Source organism: Corvus moneduloides, chromosome 3 (assembly GCF_009650955.1).
Source record: "Corvus moneduloides isolate bCorMon1 chromosome 3, bCorMon1.pri, whole genome shotgun sequence".
Taxonomy (NCBI): Eukaryota; Metazoa; Chordata; class Aves; order Passeriformes; family Corvidae; genus Corvus; species Corvus moneduloides.
Window position 1 is genome coordinate 96,000,139 of NC_045478.1, and position 23,823 is coordinate 96,023,961.

Genomic DNA, 23,823 nt, shown 5'->3' on the forward strand with positions numbered 1-23,823 from the left:
TATCCCCAGTGTGCATTTTACAACATTGAGTACCAGCCAAATCGTATTATGTTGGTGGGGTGATTTCTGTTGTCTTCAGTCAGATTTCTCTAGGAATGCACCTCATCATATTCTCTCATAACATTTAATGTCAGCTTTTAAGATCAGCTCCAGTATCATGGCCTGACAAATGACACGAATCAAGTCCTTATCCACCAATTTGTAAATATTCAGACATCAATACTGAATTTTGACCATTTTTTCTATCCTCTCCTATCACCCACGGGAATGCCAAGTAACTTTATATCATGACTGCAAAGGCTGTAGTTTGTTTCTAATGGTTCTTCAAGACTGTGAAATGATTTATTAAGACAGGATCTGTGTCAGAGAGATTACAGATCAGAAGTATTCTGATTAAAATATTTGGCAGTCTGTGTTTGCTTTAAGATATGTTAAGAGACTAAAAGAATGATCTAGAAAAAAAGAAGTTACTGTAATGAGTAAAATATTTTTCTCTTAAGTGTTTCTAAGAGCTTTTTCTAAATTATACATTTCACCTCTTCAAAGAACTAAGGAATTACATAAACACCTGCATATTTTCCCTTGCAGAAAATCCTACAGTAATGCCAAATGAATTCCAAATAAATCCTTCCTGTTTTTCTGTCTCACTGTGTATCAAGGTGATAGCTAGCATGCTATCCAGATCATTGCTTCAACCAGATAGTTTATTTTCTGGGTAGTTTATATCTGTCATGAAATTGAAACTGCAGCAAAAATTTATAATCTAGATGTAAATTACTGGTCTTTGAAAAATTATTACAGTTCCCCCTAACCTAGTATATATCATTTTTTCAGGTCTCACAAACCCACCTACATTTAGGTGTCATGAAGGCCACCTAAATTAATACAAGGCTCTGAGTTATCTCAAGGTATTTACAGAAGTGTACCTAAACTTGTGTTGCCTAGATTCAATGCAACAAACTTTGGAGCATGTGGTCACGCTTAAAAAGACTTCTGCAGTTCATCAAGAAGCCAAGGCTTTGACCATGTGTCCTCAGGTGACTGGTTAGGTCATATTTGTACACCTCTACAGAAAAATAATAGGTTTGTATGGAGAAGTGTGTAAATATTAGGTGTCGTGGTTATTATTTATCTTTTTGCAACTGACATAATCTGTTTAACTGTTGAATGTATTTATTGGTCACTAAATCTGCGGTCCCCTCTTCTGCAGGGTCTGAGGACCTTACATTTCCTAAGAAGGAGGAACTCTGTACTGTCCCCATTTAATGGGAAGGACTTGGATGCTGCACTAAGACTTATCTCTTCACCTCTCACGAGCAGGTATGCTGACCTTTGCCACACAGGGCTGTGCTATGGCCTGCAGGGAGGGTCCCCATGCTGTGCCCTTATGTAGCACGGCTGCATGGTACACAAACTGCTCATGGGCACATGAGGGGCACTGGGTTTTCTGAGGGGAAGCTTCTGTGGGGATGCTTTGGCCCCTCCATCTTCTCTCCTAAGGAGCTCAATACACTAAACCCAGAATTAATCTGGACATCCACCACACCTAGGGAGGAGAGTGTGCCGTGTCATGCAAGACACAAAACTGGGTTTTGTTCAGGCATGCAGCAAGGCTGGGACAGTGCAGGACTTTGCAAGCTGTCTATCCCTGTTGGCTCAGAGGGGATAGCATTCCTCCTCCCCAGCTGCTGGTGGCTCCAAGGAGTGACACTCTTGCCAGTGCCCCCCACACCCTCATGTTGCCCTGGGCTGGCTTCCTCTGGAAGGTACCACTGGGCTATCTGCAGCCATTGGGCTTGCCTTCTGAAATGAGGCATTTCTCCTCCATTTCAACAGACCTTGGTTTAATTTGGGTGGTGAATGTTTACAGATTACACCCTCTACTTAATAATGCCTCTGTGACAGCTGTTTTGTCCAGCTATCATCGTGGTGTAAATGTTTTTAACCAAAGAGCCTTGGATACTTACTGACATGGTAAACTTTCTCATGTGTTTGCCAATTTGCTCTTTATTTGTCTAGGAAACTAGCTGAATTCATAATGTATATTTTTTTCTCTCTAATTCTGTTTCAGATTAATGTTTAATCCACTACTTGAAGCAGTTTTTTCATTCTCGTCTCTGTACTAAACTGAAAGAAATGGAACTAAGATCCTGTAGCTTGAATTCGCTGAGCTTTTGTTTTGAGGTTGAACAGTGAATCTTAGAAAGCTTGTTTTTCATTTGTCCTGAAACCTTGCCCCTCCTGCCTCCTGCTTTTCATGCCAATAAAAGGTAACCAGAGACAGCTGGGGGTTCTCTTTCTGCCTCCCTGGAATGGGAGTGTCTTCTGAATGCCTCTTTCATGTACCTGCACAAACCCTGCTCTGCTAAACCGCTACGACCGAGGTTCCCAAAGGTTGAATAGGTTTTCATTGCCTGCATTTCTGGTCTGAAGCAGACTGAGAGAAATGAGTGTTAAGTAAACGCAGTGGCAGCCCTGCCAGCGTCAGCATTCCAGCCTGCAGTGATGCTCCAGACCAGGACACTGCTGGCACAGACTTCTGCACATCCAGCTGTCAGGGGGTTGTTTTACTTGCTCACAGTTGAAAAGAAGAGGGATGCAAGGCAAAGCAAAGAGTGGCAAGTCTAGTTTTTATGAGGCTGTTTATTTTTTCTGTAACAAGTGCGTGGTGCCTTATGGATGTTGAATGGGAATTTAATACACTGATAAAGTAAAATTGTAAACTTACCAAGTCTGTTTTCAGCTGCCTTTGTTCTGCACCTCTAAGCATCTGCAGAAAACATGTTCAACAGCACTCAGACACTTCTGTGAATTTCTATATGATCTTATTCAGCACCTTCTGTAGAGATCCAATCACTTTGCTGCAGCTGATTGAAGTTAATAGAAAATGAAGGTGCCTGTCTGTCTTTCCATACCAGGCCTTTTGTGTGTGAAGTCAGTGCTCACAGGTTTTAAGTGAAAGCAGAGGTTTATTTTCAGTTTTATGTCATGAGCATTTTACACATTCTATGTTGCAGTTTAAAGATCAAGATTTAGGAAGTACTAATATTTGACAACAGAGGGGTGTGTATCTGGTGATTTCTGGTGTGTAGCAGGGCAAATTTCAAACACCCTAACATCCAGCTAACAGTGGAATTTACACATGGAAGTATTGTGCATTCATAACTTACTAATAACAATGTCGGGGTATTGTCTGTTGTAGCAGGCAAAAGAACCTGCACTGCATGAATTAGGGCTTTGTTTGCACAAACACCTAGGCATTGTGTAGGCAGGAAAATTTTCCCCTTCTACCAAAATAACCTTATCCCTTTACCACACGTAGCACTCATCAATTTAAGGCCTTCCCATGTAAAGACAGTTTTATTCAGGAGTGAGAATGTGTGCTCAAGTAGTATCTTGCAGTAAATATAGCATGGCTTATGCAGATCCTTCCACCTTACCTTCTTCCAGTTGCTGTTCCATGACCTAGAGAGGTTACTCCTGTCCCAGCTGCTTGTTCAAGGTTCAAGGTGATGCCATCCCCATAGCTCTGTCATGTAGCTGAAGTACTGCCCTTCCTGTTTTGCTTCCCCTGAGCTGGTGGCTGTAGATGCAATGAGGGCATCTTGAGACATGTCAGGATTATCCAGTTAGGGTGCCTAACATGGATGTACTAATGATGGCCAGGGTAGCGCAGTGGTGATGTTAGTGTTGACTTCTCAGCCTAATATGTGTTATATTAGGAAGAAGATGACAGGTTAAAAGGATTGTCAGTATAGATGCAACTGTAGAAGTATTAATGCAGTGCATATATTGCTTTGCAGCAGTCCTGTGTCACCCATGACCTGTGGCAGACACAGTGGGCAGGCATGCAGAGATGTCCTGCAGTGGAGGTGGGCAGGAGGGCTGGTTGGGCAGAGAGACAGCAGGTGTGTGGCAAACAGCACCACCAAATCCAGCCAGGCATCTCCATCATGCCCTGCAGCACCATGACTTCTGTGACTCAGAGTTCAGCTGCACGTCAGCATGATTCTGGATGCTCAGAAACATAAGCTAGAGTAGAATAACTTGCCCTTATAATGTCCAGCATTAGTTCTTAGAGCATCTGAAGTAATGGTTACAAAAATGTGTGTGTAGAGCTGCTAGTCTTCAACTGCTGGTCCTGGAGGAAAATTCACATGCAGAGTTCAGAGTGACCACTGATGTAGAATGCAGCAGCTTCTTGGAAATGGGATGTAAAATATCTTTAGAGGGACAGCTTCTCTGTATACTCAGAACCAGGCCTAATACACCTTGGATTTAAGGTAATGGCAACTATAATTTCCTGAAAATGAAGACCCTTTTCCTCTTTCCCCTTTTTTATTCTTGCAAGTATATGCTACAGCATCATTAGGAAGTTTTGTTTTTTTTTTTTTTTTTTTTTTTTTTTACTCCTGATCGATGATGCAGTGTTACTTGATTAGTCATTACTTTTAGTTCTGTATGTAGCTGTTTGTCAGTTTATTGAAATAAACTGCCATCCGGGCACCCTGATCAAAGCAAAAAGCATGAAATCCCACGTGTTGCACTTTTGAGAGCAACAACAATGAATCTAACCTTTCACCCTTGACTTTCTTTTAACCCTAATTTTGAAAGACAGTAGCAAACAATTCAGCTAACTTCTTAAGTAAAAGAATATTCAAACTAGCTCGTTTGTAATGCAGTGCTCATTTCAAGTGAATGGAAGGTCTTGGAGTAATGCATACAAATACAGAGGCTGGGTAAGTTCATTACTTTGGAGTTTCTGGTGTAGTAATAGCAGTGAAATGGTTAAAAGGCTGACTTTAAAGTGGTCACAATTAGGCTTCAAAGTTAACACCCCACCCCACTGAGATGAATGGGAGCAGTTGACATTTCTTAGTGCTATTGTTTCAGTCTGGCTTGCTATAGCTTCTAAAATAAGACAACAGTACATCTGTTTACATTCTGCTTCCGCAAATCCAGATGGTCTAGAAACTTCATTGTTTTTTAAGTGGAAGCTTGGATTCTGGAGAGTACAGCAATATCCACAGGGTATCTGTAGGAAGAAGAGCTGAAAGCCGCCTTAATCACAGACATATCCCCCTCCTCTGTAAACATCTATTGTCCCAGGACAAATCTGTAAACCACGGGGGAAAAATAAAGTAATATATATTTGAAGTACTTTTTACTTACAACATGACATGCACACAATAACTTCTCATCAAGCCCCCAGCATGCAAATATTCATAAATGTATGTGGTGTTTTGAACTTTTTTCTCTTTTAATAGCTTGTAGAAGATAAAGGTCCTGCTTTTGCTGAATGTGGTAGCTTCTCTTAAGCCTCTTCCCAGCAGAAAATTCTTGTCTCTATAGAGAAGCCAGAGTTACACCCAGGAGAGTTTGAGACCAGGTGTTACTTTGTGTGCACATGGGTAGAAGCCTTTAATTCTGAGAGTGATACAAGAAGAAGTAAGATTTTTTGAGAGGAGCATCTTGCATTTTTCTGATACTATCATATGGCAGCTACATTAGCTGGAGTAAGACCTTAGGAGCTGGAATGGTTTAATAAAGGTGCAAGTGGGGCCAGAATTTGGAGCAGATGGTCTCTATTTCCCCATGCCTCAGTTTGTGTAGGGAGTACACAGTGTCCTCTCAGACTTTTGTTGAGGGGTCTGCACAGTGGCAAACTGCCCTCAGTAGCAGCCAGAACCCTGTGAGAGCTTCTCTGATAAAAGCAACCCATTAGATATGCTTAGGCTGTAGATTGAAGCCAGCTGTGAATCTGTCGGAAAGATTTTCCTCATTGTGCTTTCATCAGGGTGGAAAGTTTGTGGCTTGTTTTGCATATATATGTATTTTGGGCTTCATTGCTGTGACTTTGCAAGTCCTAGAGCCTGCCAGTGATAAGAGCTCTCATGCATACAGGCTCCTTTTGTATGTTGGCACTCAGAGACCCTGCCTTCCTTTTGCCCATGGACAACACAGCTTGTGCATTGGAAGTGCCATTGTGGGCTCTCCCAAATGGTGTCTCCCAGATTTCAACCCTGGGTGAGTTGGATGGTGAAGGCAGGCATGCAATCTGTGGTTTGGGCTCATGAAACTTGTTTCCTGCCCAACTTCAAGCTGCATTTTCATCTGACTACAAAATACAGTGGCTCTGAGCCTCGATAGGCCTCCAGGTTGTCTGAGACAACTGTGGGCATTTCAAGAGTGTAAACTCTTTCCTCTCTTGTTCTTCTCCTCAGCTCCTGTGTTATGAGGAAGTGTGCAGCAATCTGGTCTGGATGAAGAAAATACCTGAGAAAACCCAAGAGGAATATTTGCTGTGAAAATTTCTCTCATGAGATTGTTTTAACTTTCTATTAAAAAACTGCTTTAAAAATAAAATAATGTTAAATCATGCTGGGAAAACCAATTTCAATGTGATAAAACTCCTACAGTGTGATGCAAGAACCACTCAATTCAACTGCAAGAGGAAGGGCATATTATTTAATCAAGCAGAGGGCTAGAGAACAGCATCAAGTATGCATTTGTTATATTTGTTTCCATTTTTTCTAGTCCATTTCTGAGTGTGGATTTCCTCACTATTACACAGACTTGAGTTACATCTTGTGCATCTTGTGGAAGAAAATAGGTACCCTAAAAGACCTTTCAAATATAGTTAAAATAACTTCAGCAGGGCTGCAGTAGGTCAGTGGCAGACAAAGAAGTTAGGGGATGTTTTGCCAGTTCTGTATATTTTAATTAGCAAACTGGCCTGCCTCCCTCTATTACAACAGCATTGTGATACCTAAATATTCAGAAGTCTAAGTTTTGTATGCTAACCCTAACACAGAGCATTTCTTGAATAGACCTTAAGAAAATATTGCTATAGCTTCTTTACTGGTTGTGCCCTAACCTGCTTTTTGCCTCATATTCAAGGGTGATTTTGACAACAGAATCATCTTTTAGGGAATATAAAATACCAGGGATTGAAAGGGACAGATCTGGACAGGGCAGGAATTTGCCAGCAGGATGACATTCTAAAGCAACTTCCGAAAAATCAACATGCTATGAAAATAAATTAATTTTTTTAACATTGTGCTTCCATTATAAGACTATTTAGTTTTGAATAAATTGTGCATTTCCCTTTTGTGGCGTATTTCTTTAGTCAATTTATATTTTGCATGCCTATTGCTCCCAGTCTCTTTACTGGTCTGAGCTTGCTTGCCAACTGGTATTGGCCACTAAGCATCAGAATCATGGTTTTCTTTGGGCAACTTGGTACATTATGGCTGTCATTGTCCCATAGAAGATGATGGATGCAGACGGTCACTCCTGTGGGTCTCATGAAAAATGCAATAGGAAAAGAGCCCAGCAAATTGAAACAATGTTTTTCTATTCATGAATACTAAAAATCGGAATGTCTTCCCAAAATAACCCTGAAGTTTTATTTCTTATTGAAAATTCTTTTAAGAAGTCCCAACAAAATGAAACAGTTGATATTTACGTAATCATCCCAAGTTAGGAAAAAAATGTTGAATAAAAATGTATTTTATAGGATTAAATGTCCATATTTTTTCAACTCTCATTATGATAAGGTTGTACAAGGATTAATTTTATTCTTTCTTTGTCTCATCCTTTTTCCATCCTAGACAAGGAAAGTAGTTTAATCTAACAGTTTTTCCATTGTGGTCTGTGCACCAGAGCTGGCTTGTAAAACTTTTTCTTTCAGTGGTTTTATTGTTCAAGTACTGAGGCTTCCTGTTACTTCTGGCCATGCATTTATTTTTTGTGAATGAGTATGCTTAGATGAAAGAATAATACTAATCAAGTATATACTTTTTGTACAGCTTTATGTTCTCATTAAATAAAAAAATGGTACCTGAACTGCAGAGGTAGCAACTCCTCTGAAAGGCTGAGCCAACAGGAAAGAGAAAGTCAGCAGTGGATAAGAGAAATCTGGGATTCCTTCACAGGAAAAAGGAAGCAGCACAGGTAAAACATAACACCGAGTATTGCTCTTAATGCACATATTTTAAACTTGATGGTGTAAGAATTGTGTTTTGGGTTGTTTTCAAAGAAGAGAAAACTAATGGGGGTTTAGGCTCACAGCAGGGACTAACAAACCAAGTAGGATCAACTACAATTTAAGTAGCTAAGTGAGAGCTACATGATCTTGGTTGCTGCATCATGCTGTTTTTGTTTCCATATTGCCTTTTGCAGTTTTATTGTTCTAATTCTTCATATTTGTGTAGTTTGAAGGTTGTTGTGTACGTGACTAGATTCACTCCCTACTGGGATATAGGCCAAGGTATTCAAAGTGATTGTTTATTTTGAGCACCTCCATTTTTTAAGGGTTCAAACCAGAGAAGTTTTGGAGTAGGGTGCCTTGAAAGGGAACCTCAGTTGTTTGTGTGGTTTGTCAACACGACATGGAAAGACAAAAGAAGAAAAAACCGGGTGCAATCAAAATCCTTGTTCACTTTTCATTGTCCCAGTGTCTGATCTTTGGTTTTCTGAATCGAGGTGACAAGATTTGGGTACTGCTGTGCTGGAAACCGGAATGTGTACCTGGCCGTGGTGCAGGCTGAAGGAAGTAAAGCTGAGCAGTGACATCACCTTGTCTCTCCATTTCTCTTCCCTAACCTTTTAATTGCCCTAGAGCTTTACCTAAGATTTAGATGTGGTCTTCTGGTGAGACGGTGGTGAGATCAGTGCTGACTGTACCATATGTGGAATAGGTGTAACAGCTACAGTATATATATTATAAAGCATAAATAACCTATGTATTCCACTTCTCTGGCCATTGTGTGGGTCAATCTACCCAATGCAGGGGTAGCAAGAGGACATGCCTTCTAAAAGGACACCATGAGCATGGCTCTGTCAGGATACTTGGCTTAGAATTAACTTTCCCCTCACATTCTTTCCTGCTAATACAGAGAAGTACAGTTTGTGTTGCTGAAGAAAATGCGTTTGCGAGAAATAAGTGAGTTGAACTAAAAAAAAAAGCCCTGGAAGCATTTCATCAGGTTTTATCTTTTTGATTACCTATTTTTAGAACAAGATGTCAGTTGATATAGCTCCTTTAAAAATGCACTTTGGATTTAGGAGAAAAAAAACCCAGCATAAGCTGTGAAGTCTTAATTGTTAGAAATGCAACAATAGCTTAAAAACGGACTGTAAAGCCTGGTCTGACAGCTGGAGGAAGGGATACTTTATTAATAGTTGTAAGGAATGGGTGGATAGAGCCTTGAAAAGGCAGCAGGGGATATAAAAAGAAGCCTTGTAACATGAAACCGTTGCCAAAACCCCTTGCTGAACAACTTATGAAAGAGCCTGTGTCGCATAAGCATCAAGTTAATACACAGTGAACAGGATAAACAGCTTCTGACTGATTTGACTCACTGAAAGTGAAGCTGCACCAGTGCTGCAGCCCAGCTCTGCTGTGGCAGGTTGTTTAATGGGCTGGAGATGGGCATACATGGCTCACTCTCTCACATACATGGCCAGCTTCTGCTTTCATGACTCAAAGTTTCTGTCTGGCACGCCACAGGTGAGGGCACTTGCTGTATGGTCATCACACTTCAGTATTTTACAGTCTGATAAGTCCCCTGAATATCCTTGCAACTGACAGCCAAATTGTTCTGCTAATATGACCTGAGACATATAACTCCAAACACTCATTTTCTGTGGGAGGTGGCAGGGAAGATCCCTGTCTAAAGAGATTTCATGTAGCTACAATCTCTCCAAATTAAATCCCCAATTAAAGCACAACTGCATGTTTTCTGTGGCCAGGAGCTGACTGCATAGGAGATAACAGGAATGCAAAATCCCTCTTGTTGCTCCAGCCTCAGATGCAGGGCTTCTCTTCTTGCAGACTGCCTGGGTATCTAACTGAGCAGTGTCCCACATTAGACTATGACTGCCTGTTTATGACAGATCCAGATCACTGCAATTTTCTAGTTATTTAGAAAAGAAGTCCTTAGGTAAATGTCAATAACCCCCAGAGGTTGGGAATGCCTTGGAAGCAGAAGGGCTGCAGTTGTAGGGAAGTTTTTATCTCATTTGCAATCGCATATCCATAAAATCGCTTTAGCACAGACTCCCTGTCTCATGCCGTGCTGACTCTGTGTGAGATCTGACATTGTTCTTCCCTCTTTAATAATGAGAGCTCAGGAGGGTGGCGAGAGAGGAAATACAAACAAAAATCTCAGCTTGATTTTTAGCATTGTACAAAGTTAACCCATGTTGCCTGTGCCAATCCTAATCCCTCCTTTCAGGTTTGTCCTTTCCGTGTGGGTCAATGGCAACTCAGTTCCTGATACATCAAATCCAGAAACTTGCTGAGACCATCAGTATCTCTGGCAGCATCTCACGGTGCAGATGACACTTATTATGTCTGTGGTACATGGCAAATGTATTCTGAGGATCAGTTTTCTGTGGACATGGTATCAGCATGGCTTCCCTTCTCTGCTGCTCCCCTCAGTTGCAAGTGTGTTGCACTTATAGGAAGTGTTATCTCTCTTCACTTTAGTTTTAACCCTGTTGTTAGGTTTGGTTGCTGTTTTGCTTTCCCTAGAAGATTGTTTTTGTTTTTCACCAGTGATGTTAGCCAGCTGCACAGTCTTGATGGCAATTTCTGCTCCTGCTACTCTGCAGCAGATGTCCTTTCTAAAGTGTTTCTTCTCTTTCTGTATATTGTACAAAGCAGGTTTCACCTTTAATAGCTATTGTTTGTTTGCAAGCGGAATTGGCAAGCTAGGTATTTTCTTGCAGCTTTTCCTGCACAACCCTTTTTCTTCACCTTCTTGCCTTCTCTGTGTGGTACCAGTACTGGGAACAGCAGACCTGCCAGATGAGCTGGCAGATGAGCTGTCATGCTGTGTTTCAGCTTTACTTTGGGTGGTATAAGCAATTAGCTAGTTAGAAGACCAGCCCCGCATTCATGAGATATTTCTGTGCTTACAGGTGAAATAAAAATGCAAAGGTAGATATTGCTTGTGGCACTGGTGAGGAGAATTGGTGTTGCTAAGATGGGAGAGGAATTGCATTTCCATTAGATGTTTGGGATTTTTCCTGCTGGATTCTTTCCTTTTCCGTACAAGAGAAGTATTTAAGGGTCTGCGCGTTCAAATGCTGTGTAGGAACTTGACCAGCCTAATTGCAAAAAGAGGATGATTGCACCTGCACTCATTGATAACTTCCAGGGTGAGAATCCATTATGGTAGACTTTGTAGAATGTGATCAGGAGGAAAGGCAGAGACAAATCCTCTTTGGTGTAACCATGGGTAAGATATATAGCCACAGTTTTCTTATCAAAGCTGTGCTGGTATGTGACAGAAGGAGGGAGAACATCCCTCCTCATCCTGTGTCAAGGAGCACATACTTATTATTTCTGTTGACACAGCTTGTAGTCTGGTTGGATTGGCTCCCTCTTTTTGCTCAGGTATGCTTTTAGTGATCATACATTCTACCCATGAATGCTAAATTGTGGTTTGATTCCATGTGTCAGCTGCTCCATACTGAAACATGTTCACCAGAATTTCCAATTTGGTCCCAGGGAGGCCTTCCTTACAGTTTTCTAAATGATGAAAAGTTGATGTTATAAATATTGCTAACCATGCCTCTGATCCACAGAAAATATCAGTGACATTAAAGGAAATAATTCAACCTTCTTCATTGTTTTTACTCAGTTTAGGTTTCAAGTATGTTAAGCGTCCTAGCTATAAGAGAGCATATTATTGCTTTTGTACGTTATTGCTGTTATAATCCAGGAGAAACACATCCTTTCAGGACCTACTCCTTATTTAGCAGACTAGAAAAATTTAAAATAGAAGACATCACATGATGCTGATACTGCCGTCCATCTGTAGGGAGACTTCTTGCTGCTCTAGGAGAGGCATGGTGTTGCTGTGCTTTGGGAAACAGCAGGACCATTACTTCCAGTGACTGAGGCACGTTCCCAGTATGCAGGGCCCCACACCCTGATTTTTTTGAGGTAGGCAACTCTTAAAATAAAGTTATCTCCCTGTCTTTCCTTTGTTGGCCTTTTTACTACTTTTAGACATTAGTTGCCTTTGTGAATCTTCTTTATGATTATATTTGCTAAAAAATGCAACTGGTTTGGATTCCCCACCTAAATAACTTGACTGAGAACCTACAATACTTGCTGTTCTCCCTCTTCTTCAAAGCTAGACTAAAATTAATGAAAACTTGCAAGTGGTTTGTTTAACACGCTATTTTTTTTTTTGAGATTCTTTTTCTCTTCTCCCTCTCATCATTGCAACTTGTGCAGCTTCCTTGTACTGTATTTCTTTAAACATTATGCAGAATAGAGTATAATTTTGCTCTTTACTTAGACTTTGAACCCTTTGAAATGAAATCAAGAGGGTTTGCCTGTACTTAGCTGGTTAGAGTCTTAAGAGCTTCTACTGTTTTGCTGTGCAGGGAGTGCCATAGCTGATTAAAACAGATTTGATCTTTTGTCTATCCTCTAGATCAGCAGGTTAATTTGTGATTTTTAATCTACAGCAATATCACAAAGTTGTAAGGTATCACTGCACACTTCCATACGAAAAAAAAAATGTAATCACACCTGATTTAGCCAAGGTTTGTAAATTCTAGTGATTAATGCAGAACGTATGTGAAGTGAGTCTATGAGTGCAGACTACTGACTCTCCTCGGTTCTATATAAGTGGAGAAGATAGAAAAATACAAAGTACCAACAATTTCATCACTCCCTCTAAACCCAGGACTAAATATCATGGCACAAGTGCATATATAAATATATATATATATATATATATATATATATATGCAATTCTGTACATGTTCTCCATCAGTTCTAAGTTACTAATATGAATTTGATCTACACTACTCATATATACACGTGATAAACATATGATAAAAAGGCAAAAATGTCTTGCAGAATTTGTGGTCTGAGTGACAATATTTACCCCATATGAATGCCTGCAGTGTAGTAACTTAAGTTCATTCCTCATCAGATAGATTAAGTTCATTCATGTCCTAATAAGTGGTAGCTGCTCTAGGAAGCCCTCTAAGCTTTCTATAACCAGACGTGCCACTAGTAATCTTTCCAAAATGTGATGTCAATGGAGCTGCAGCTGGTTAAAGGGCTATGCAGGGCAAAAAGTGGTATTAGTGGCTAATAAAGGCTAACTCTTTTGCAAGCAAAATTAGCTCGCTTCACTAGCTTGTTATGACTTGAAGTGTCTGGCCATTGAACTATGCATCTGGCTCATTTGTTGCTCTCAAAGAGATCCCACCCTGACTGACAGCTGTACTGGACTGGAAGAAAGTAGCCCAAATGAGTGAGAACAAGAGGACTTCAGTTTGTGTGACTTTAGGACAGTAGCAATCCATACAAACAACCTTCATAAGAAAAAGAGATGAACCCAACAAGGAATGTGTGTGATGTAGGTCCTGGATCTGGGAACTAATTTCCCTTAACTGACTGGCTGCTACTGCAGAGCTTTGTTGCTCACAGATGCTGTAATTGATTCACATTGTATGCAGCTACCTAAAAGACACAAATGTCCAGTAACTGGTTGCAACAACCCTAAATAATCACTAGAAATTTAACTTCCAGTGCACCCCAGATGTTGTGATGCTCTGAAGGGATTAAAACAGCACCAGAATAGTCCAAGCTTTGTGGATGTGTATTTATTTTTACTCAACGGTGTTTTGGGGTAAATGCCACATCAGAGTGTTTTTATTACAAAGTTCCTGTTCCTGCTCAATGCAGCTGTACCTATTCTAAACTCCTTCATCAAAGGCAACCATTTCCTTTTTTTCTTAATCTCAGATCAGTTTACTGAGAGCAGTTGTCCCTGACTTCCTTAGGCTTGCCCTATAGAAAAGCTTTCTTAAAATCTTTCCTACGCCCATTCTTTCCTTCGCACATGCTTAGAAGTGTGTGTGCATGTGTATAAACATGGACACACACACGTGCCCATGCATATTTTAACCAGTTTCTGCTTCAGTCCTACAGCCTTGTGCATGGTCAGGCTGGGAAAGGACTCATGGAAAACGTTGCTGCCAAAGAACAGTGAAACACTCACTTCCTTGTGTACTTCCAAATGATTTTAATGCTTTCTTTATTTATGAGATGTTTCAAATTTCTGAACTTTCTGATAACATTACATAGACAAATGTGCACTGAGGTCAAGACAGATTATTTTTTCACAGTGGTATTGTTTTTTGCAGGTGATTTGACACTCAGTGTTAATACAGGTCATCCAGAGTGACAGGTTGGTGATGTTGCCTTTTGTGCAATTAAACCCTTGAATGTTGTTCCTGGATTGAGAGTTTATAGAAACCACATGGAAATATTGGTTTATGCTGTTAAGCAAATTTTGGGTGCCAAACTTTTATTCATTATGAAGCAGTATTTGAGTTAAAAGGAGACCTTGGACTAATGAATGAGTTTGGCTTCAGTAGCACACCTGTGACGTTGCTTTCTTTGCACCAGAGACCCCTGTGAAGTGCTGGCTCCAGTGTTTTGGTGACACTGAAAAGGGAAGTCTCTCAAGAGAAGACCCATAGGTCCAACTCATCTTGGCAAAAATGACAAAGCAGAACTTATGTAGAAATTGAGGCTTCAAATTGGACTTTTCCATCTGTATTATTTTGTACCTTGTGAAATTTTTGTTTGATTAGCCATAGTTGGGTACAACTTGGATGCCCAGCCTTGTGAGAGGCGGAGAGATGGTAAGAGACAGTAATATAAATGATCTTTGGTTACCAAGGATCTCAGGAAATCATGCAAGAGGAAACTCCCAGTATTTTCTTTTTACACCAAAAGGGATTTTTCTCACACATAAAAAAAAGAAGAAAAAAGTAAAGGCTCATTGATCCAGACATAAAGATATACTAAAGAATTTTGTAGGGCATAGTCTAACTTATGTCGTTTAATGATGACTTTTCACATTGAAAATATAATGAGAAATTATAGAAAAGAAATCTTGTAGCTACCGGGATGGTAGAGAGGCTAACTGGAGCTAACACTGGACCCAGAACAAAACTACCCAGTCAGGGATGCATTTGGGGAGGTAAGTTGCTTGCCATGGTACATGAGAGATTGATGCTGAAGTGTCCCCCTCTGCTTAGGTGCCACCACAGAATATGGCAGGAATGTGTCAATGCTGCAGGTGACAGTCAGTCCTCTTTATCTTAAGTATGGAAGAATTAGTACTCTGTATTACCAGCAAAGACCTGTAGAAAATTTCTAAAGATATCTTGACTGAAAAGTCAGAATAGTCTGTTTCTTGCTGAATCACACAGCTTCTCTGCAAGGAAGCAACAAAGTACTGAAGCAATGTAGGACGTGATATCTTCCTGCCATTAGCAATGCTCTTTCTGTCAATTTGGGTCCTCGAGTAGAATAAATCTTGAGTCCAGTATGGGCAGTGGTAGGTTGGGTTTTCATCCTTTACACGTTATAGTCACTGTGGCCAAGGTTGTTACCTGTCCTTCTCCTTTGCCTGCTAAGGAAATTCAGCTCTATATGAATATTCTTTATTGTGTTCTGCTGTTATCACTCTACCTCCATGGTTTCAGCTCTTCTTGGTACCCCTTTCATCAAAAGTAAATGTGCTGCTCAAGCTTTGTTTTTGTGTCTTCAACCTCCCTTGTTTCTTCTGCTGTAACTCCACATCTGTACTTTTTGTTTATGGTTTTCTGTTTTTAAGTATGCAAAAAATAGCACCATGCCAGAGCAACAGCCAGCAGTGGTGCAGCTATCCCAGTGCTAAGCTGAGAACACAGAGAGAGCTGAAGAATTTCTGCTTCTGTGCTTTGAACTCCTTCTCAGAGCTGGTTTCCTGATTTGTCTCATTAGCACTGATTTGCTTTGTACTCTGAGTGCAAGTGCTCAGTTGGTAACAGAGCAACTACATCTCCATTTTTTCTCTAGCTTAAGCAAAGCAGCAGTAATGGCCACCTCTCCCTGGTTTTTCCTTGGCAAACTTCCCAGAAAGAGGTGTACTTAATTGTAATTTGCCCTCTGTGGTCAGCAGCAATATCTCATCTTTTAGTGTCTCAACAGCACCACTATGTTTAACTCTGTGTGTGACTAAGGCCTCATCTGATCTCATATAGAGTAACCCTGTATTTAATTAGGCTGAATATATGCAGCAGAGATGATCACATTTATTGTATATACAATTATTTCCTCTTTCATTTGCTACTTTGTCTGCTTTTTGTGACTTAAAAACAAACAAATAAAAATAACCCACCACTTCCTTTTGAAAAAATAATATAATTTTCTGGGGAAGGCTTCATTTGTGCATCTGGTGTATCTTACTAAAGCTGGTTTTGAATTTTAGGCAGACAAGCAATTGTCTGTCAAAACACTTCAAAACAAACCATGAAATGATGAGGCCATAAATCCAGGAGTGGCACAAAAGTGGGAATATGAGATCTGCAAAGTGTAATATGAGTCTTTTAGTCCAACCTCCCCTCTTTCCACCCTGGTGCTAAATATACTGCTGACGTCCTTGCAAGAAAAGAAACACACTGGGCTTGGACATCGGTGTTTTTGCCAGAGCAATGGGCACCCTTAGCTTAGGCTTAGTTCCATTTCTGTACATTTCCTTGGTAATACATGAAAAAGAAATGTCAAATTATTGTAATTGCATTTGTGACTTTGGTGGTGAAGTTTGGCAAATATCAGATCATCTTAACAGAATGTTAAATTTTAAATCCAACACTAAATCTAATCTAAAAGATTATTTTAATACAAATAAAACAGACAACTTTCCTTCCAGGTACATATCATGCTCTTCAGGAAATCCTGTCCTGGCTTAAGAAAAGTAAAGCTTTCATCTGAAGTGCATTAATAACGCTTGTAAAGTAAGAAGGTTTTTCCAAAATGTCTAACTTGCCTGCAACATTTGCATCAGCTAAGTCAGCAACAGTTTTCTAGCCACTGTTGTATTGTATTTTATGCAGGAGACAGATAACCAGCCCTGTGTGTCCTGGAATGAGCCTTTCCCTACTGTTGGTCATGTGTAGTTTGTTTTTTCATATCTCTAACCTCATGGAATGTAAGGAAAAGTGATACTGTTGAAAAAAGCCGAAGAAACAAATTCAGGTTGAAATTAAATTAAAAACTCGACTTGGCTTTTTTTGTTTGTGTAAAAAATAGATGTTAATATTTAAATATTATTATCCAGCTTTCCCAGATGTCATGTCTTTCACCTACCCCCATCTTTCCCATTCAGTTTTATAATCATGCTTGGTCATTCCCAAACTGAATTTTTGGGGAAGTGTGTGATTTGCCATTTTGAACAGAAAACCCATCCAGTTTTGTAAATAGCACCTCATAAGGAGTTTGCAGCAGCTTCTAAAATATTCTATGTTAATGACAGGACTTCTGTTTTTGAACTTTTATGTGTAACTCTGCTTTGTTTGTTAATAGCTAACTAGGGATGATTCCTGATAAAAACATTGATTTAGCTTTACAGCAAGCTTTTCAAGATCTCTTTCAGAATCTCTTTCTGTTGACATTCAATGAATAGTTCAAGTCTCTTTTTAAGGCTTTTATCTCAATGTTCTAGTTAATTAATTGTTAAATGAAGCGTTTGATGAGTTTTAAAATATTAAATATTGTATGTAAGTTGCTTACAAATTCAAGTAGGTTTTGTTAATGTGATTTATTTCAACGTGTTTGTATAAACAGTAAGTTTAATTAAATAATTATGAATGTATCACAGAGGAGTAATCCATTTTATACTTTCTAATATAAGACTTAAATGCTGCCCCAATGTGTGTGCACTCCTAACATCTGAATCTGATACAGTCCTGGGGATAAGGACTGGCATATGCCACATGTCAGACATGGTTGGTCATGGCTCTGGTGTGGGTGTGCCCACATCAGATTGAGCATTGCTGTGCCCCTTCCTCTCCAAGGGTACAGACTCAAGTGGGAGGACCACAGGATCATCTTTCTGGGGAGCATCCTTCTCCCTGGCTTCTGTGCCCCAGGGACACTTGCCCCTGTTCAGGATGCCCCATGAGGCTGTCACCTTTGAGGGAATTGCACGGCTGTGTACTCCCTGTGTCTGTCCAGTTGTGATCCCAGCTTCAGGGTGAGGAGGTAATGCTGCCCTGGAGATGCATGTGGGCATCACTGTGGGGCAAATCATGGCAAGCTGATTAGAATTGTAAGTTTTCTGTCTGTGAGACCAGGTAGGCTTTATAAAATTTTTGAAGTTCGAATTTTCGATGTTTGTTTGCATTCTAGACCCTACAGTGACCTTACTGCTGGCTGATTCCAGAGAGCCACCTTGTTGCTCTGAGTTGGAGTTTCTCCATCTCGAAAATCAGAGGTAAGGATCAAAGTATCTTGAGACAGTGGGATGAAAAGTACTGTGGTTATTATGATTATACTGCTTGCTGCCAATATCAGAAAGGGAGATACTCTGTTCTTATATTCAGAGAGAATTAAATGCCATGAAACTAGTGGAATTGTAACAATAGCATGAGGAATGCTGGTAAAATACCAGCATGACATGGCTTGAGTTTGAAGTATTATATTTTTTGCCACATGTTAGGAACCACTAACACTGGTGGCTACTGTAACTTATTAAGAATTGTATGGGAATCTGTTTTCAATATCTGTGATTTAAAAATATCTTGGAATGTAACACTGGAAAAGAAAAAGAAAATATATTTCCTGAAATCTGCCTCAATGCCATTTTATCACTGTCTAATTTCTGCTGGTGTTTTTTTTTTTTTTTTTTGGTGTTACGATTTTATACACAATTTCATCATTTTTCCAAAGAACTGACCTTTAGCAGAGGTCACATGCTGAAAATCACCTGGGTAGTCATACATGTTTTGTTTTATTTTCAAAGAGACTATTAAACATTTCAAGGAGAAGTACTTGTCTTTCTGATTTCTGTAGTGCAAAATAGTAAGGAAACTTGAAGTGTTTTCTCTGTGTTTCTGCCGTGTCTACAGATTTTTTTTTCCTTTAAGTATTTGAACATTACAGCTGAAAGGATCTGATTAAACACTCTACGCTGTTTACAGTTCCTATGGCCTCTACTTAAACTGCATTAAACACTTAAATCTCAGCCTAACTAAACTGGAATGGATGCTTTAAAATAAGAATTATCTTCCATTTTATAATAGGGGAAACTGTAGAGCTACAAGTATCATCATGGCGACTTTTCTTCATAAACAAGACAAACAGCTTTAACTCATGGATAGCATAATTTCTGCCCTGTGGTCTTGAAAGCTCAGTGAAAAGAACAGGATATCACTACTGAGTCCAATTTTTAGCTTGGACACAGATTTCTTCTGTGGCTTAGAACAAGTTATTTCTTCCTCATATGTTTTAGCTTACCAGCTGTATAAAACATTTGAGTGCATGTTCTTGCAAAATGCTTTAAAGCAGTGAGGTGAAAGTTTAGAAGTTCTTTAAAAGAAGTTTCTGTGAGGTCTCAGCCTGCTTCCATATTTGTCAGTGAAAGTTTTACCATAGACTTAAATGGCCAGACTTAGGGTTAGAATAAATTTCATTTAAATTAGTGACTTTATGTAGGTATTTGTATTAACAAGGCTTCTGGTCTCCCTGGCACCTCATTCCAATTAGAACTTGATTCTCCTAAGCTGTACTAAGAAGCATACAGGAAATTAATTAATTGGCCTGATTCTTCTCCTTTCACCTAAGAACATACGTTCTGTCATCTTCAAATCATATTAAAAAAAAAGCTTCTCACACCTGAAATGTCATCATAGTTAATTGGTTTGGTCTAAAGGCAGCAAGATCCAGAGTTTCTGAACCTCAAAAGGCACTGACAGTATTCCCTTTGTTTAATAAGGGATTCCGGCCTCAAAAGCATCGCTGCCCTTAGATGTGATATGGAAGTAGGAGTGAGTCTGTTTATAAGCTGTACATGACTCAGTAGGACTTGAAGGTTAGCTATCCCATCCTGAGAGCACTTTAAGCCTTCCAACAAGGTGTTCTGGTGAGGAAGTGAGGAACAGCAGGGTGTACTGGCACCCATATCTGCTCTGAAATTGATACTGCCAGATTGTCCCAGGGCCTGAGAGGTTCAGCATCTACATGTGTCTATTTACTGGTGGTGAGCCGATTATCTTCTCCTGCTGATTGATCTCAGATGTCCCATATACCTGTTGGCTTTCTAAGGTGTGTAGTGGGGTACCTTGTTGCTTTGCAAGGCTCAGGTGGATAGCTTGTGTGGCCAGAAGTTTGGCCCTAGCGATGCAGATTGTCCTTAGTTTCTTCCTCAAGGTCACTGTGCTCAACTTTTCTTTTCACTGAGCTTAATGTGGCCTGTGCTTCAATCTTCTGGAGGTGGCTGAAGCAGATAGGACCTGAATGATAACAGGCAGCAGCCCAGGAGCACAAGGTTTCCTGCTGTCCTGATGGCTGTGCAAATATTTTGTGCAGGAGTGACTTCAAAGAGGCTTTTCTCTAGACTGCACGTCTGTGCAGCTGTAGCTGGGAGGACAGTTCCATCAGAGAGCAGGCTTGTCTGTCCTTCTATCAAAGCCTACATGTTGCAGCTACACATCTAGGTATGTGGCATCCTACAGCAACCTACAGTTATGATCCAGTGGGAGAGGCAAATCTAAATGCAAATACAGGTATTCCAGCAAGTCCAAACTTTTCTCAGTGTCAGGTGGTATCTAGTGGCTCTTCAACACAGGAGCAATGTTGCCAGGTGGTTTGTATGTGGTAGTAATGCTTAGCAGCAAATTAACAAGTAGACAGATGAAGGCACAAAAAGAAAACTTGCAAATACAGTATTCTGATTTGGGAAATTTTATCCTTGTTGCCAGAAAAACAATTCTTCTAGATGGACTTGATAGCATAAAAGCACTGTAATTTTAGTAATGTTATTTTGAACATCAGAACTTCAACACCTAAAATGATGTAAGGTATTGGAACAAGTATGTATGCAGAGTTTGGGCTTCGTGGCTTCACAGAATTACTCATACTTCCTTTATTTATAAAAACAACCACATTTCTCACATCCTAAAAGTGACAGTCCTACAGTGAAAAGAAGAACTATGTGTTCCTTGAACACACTGTACCCGATGCACATGCAGGGGTTAAAGGGTTCACAGCTCAGAGGAAATGGCACAGTGGCTAAAAGCTACTTGGGAAAGGTCAGCTCTGAGGCAATTGTGAGTTTTCTGTTCAGTGGCCATAACACTCCTTCTCTAAAACAAGTTATTTAATTGTCACTACAAGGAATGAATGGCCAGATGAAGCAGTTCTTTTACAATTGGAATTGGCTGAGTTACTTTTCATGGTTGGAACTGAACTAGAGAAATGGTCAAAAACATTTGAATGGTCTTGGCACGTTTGGTACTGTGTAACTACTGACAAAATGTAAACAATTACATGGTAAATAGAAAGATGCATACCAGGTTAGTAGTGTGAGAATGCCTTGGCAAATTAGACTAATGACTGCACGGGACACATTCTGCTACAGTTCCCACTAGTCATACAAGCATGTTTGATGGGAATGTGATGTGTCCAGAAGCCTGAGCAAGCACAGTCTGAACCAAGTGCTCATCCCCTTAACAGAAAAGACTCCCAGAATCATACTATCCTGATCCATCTTTCTGTGTATTCATTCATCCTGTTTTCTGAGCCATGAAGCTGCAATGACCAGTCCCTTGTAGTCAGTTGCTCAAAGACAGGATGAACATGTGTTTAGATGAATTGCCAGAAGCTATCAGATGCTCAATACTTGTGATTTGATGATCATTTTGTGAAAATCCAACCCAGGGCTAAGTCTACCAAAGAAACTTCTGTGTTCTAACGCACCCAGTGGAATTTATCTGGAAAAGATGTTCTATACTGTGCCAAGGGCTATGGCTGGGTACCTTGGGAGGGAATGTACGAAACTCTGCACATACCAAGGAAGAAACTGTTAGTGGTTCTGTAGGGTAGGAATTGTTTGGAGGAAAGATAGAACTCAGCTCACTTTACCATTTTCTGCATTCAGGCTGCAGTTCAGCCTCCTTTACTCCAGGGTCCTCAGCCATGAACTGTTAGAGTGATGCAGCTTGGTGCTGCATGGCTAACAGTCTGCTGTAGTTTTCCAATATAGAAACAGCTTCCCAAAGCATTTTAGCCAGTTTTAGGTTCCCCCATTGACTCCTAAAATTATCTCCTTTTCAGAAGTGGTGGTTCACAGCCCACTGTCCTATTCTCCAAGTTGTCTTTATTCTCTTTGAAATAAATTTCTCCTTCCTTGTCTTTACTTAAGTGTCTTGTAGTGGTTACAAAGACACCAGCCTCCCAATTCAGTGACATTACCGATACTGACCTGCTATGTAATTTCTTTGCTCTATAGAGTCAGTCTCTCCAACTGTTGTCTCAACAATCAGTGTCATTCTTTTCTGCAGCACTGATATTTTTCAGCTCTGCAAACTCTTACATTTTCTAGCATGATGAAAGGTCCACATAATCAGCGAGTATAACAATTTATACAACATAATCCATGGAAATATACATAATGAGAAGGGAGAACTTTAGTCTTGTTTATGGTCTTTTATGGTTATGTGCTGAAGTACTGTAACTGGTTTTAGATACTTGTTTTAAAAAGTTGTCTAAATCTTGAGCTATGTAAGAAAATTGATGGTAGGCTTGCAAAATAAGGCCCATGGTATGATGTTGAGATTAATCCAATCATGTTAATTCCCGGAAGTTTAAAGTGACTTCTTATTGCCTGCAGCAGAAAGTAAATGAAAAAGAGATAATATTTGATTATTCTCACTAGTTAAGAAAGCGAGCAAGCAGGAAGTGGCTCTAAGCATTGTGAGGAAAAATTTAGAATTATATATCAGGGAAAAGTTTATAAATGTGAGAATCATAGCCAAGGAAACCAGCTGCCAAATGAAGCTTTGGAATCAGCACTGCTGAGGATATTCAGGGCTCAGCTAGACATCCATCTATCAAAAAAGGATAAAGAAATCAGTCCAGCCACAATGTAGGGATAATACAACAGAGTTTCCTGCCAAATTTCTACCCCAAATAGTGTATGATTTAGTTGGAATGGAAAAGGAAAGCACTTTGGCTTGCTAGATCTTTCACCGATATGATCTTAAAAACACAAATACTTCTGCCTTTTAAAAAATATTGCTAACATCTTTTAAAAATTTTTCTTTATTGTAACTGGAGTGTGTAGGTTTTGCTCTACTTTCAGACACAGTGACTCTGGCTTAGAATGTTGTTATATTTTTTTAATTTAAAAAATTGTTATATTTAGAAAAAAAAATATCTTAGAATGAAAAATTGTTTCACAACATCTTTTTTTATAGCAATTTTCCAGATGTAGTCAGATTACTCATACCAAGCCTGAGGACAAACTGTCAGTAAGGTATTTATTTTTTGCATGCTTAATTAGAGGTATGAAGGCTGGTAAGACTGGAGAGTTAGGATAATAAGGTTATAAAGGCATGGTTAGCTTTTTACCTCTATATCACAACTTCAAGTACAGGCCGAGAGGGATTGTTCCCATTCATTACTTCTGAGTTACTGTTCAGATGGATGATAATGACCTACTTCTAGTGGGTAGGCAGGTAGCATTCATACAGTGGAGAGTTCAAGACTGTATTGAGCTGGCAGACTGAGACTACTGCTCATCAAAAGCTGAGGTTCAGATTTTTAAGGGCTCAGATTTTTAAAGGTTCATATTTTTAACCTTAACATTCAAGTAGTGGTCTCTTGCAATTTTGAGGAATTTGAAAGCAGTCACCTTGAGCTGAAGTAAGCAGATTTAAGGTAGCTAAGCTCTTTACAGAAAGCTAAGTATACATCTGGCTGGAACACTGAACACCTTCAAAATTGTA

The 23,823-nt window shown here is 39.8% G+C and overlaps 1 long non-coding RNA gene across 1 annotated transcript in view; it reads left to right on the forward strand.

The window, feature by feature from the left end:
• The window catches only part of LOC116441207, a 44,696-nt gene that overhangs the window by 14,210 nt on the left and 6,663 nt on the right, over positions 1 to 23,823 (forward strand). The window contains exons 6-10 of the long non-coding RNA XR_004238956.1: positions 1,211 to 1,320; positions 2,072 to 2,270; positions 6,225 to 6,501; positions 7,812 to 7,956; positions 18,227 to 18,311. This is a non-coding gene — a long non-coding RNA (uncharacterized LOC116441207). The remainder of the gene's footprint in view (positions 1 to 1,210; positions 1,321 to 2,071; positions 2,271 to 6,224; positions 6,502 to 7,811; positions 7,957 to 18,226; positions 18,312 to 23,823) is intronic.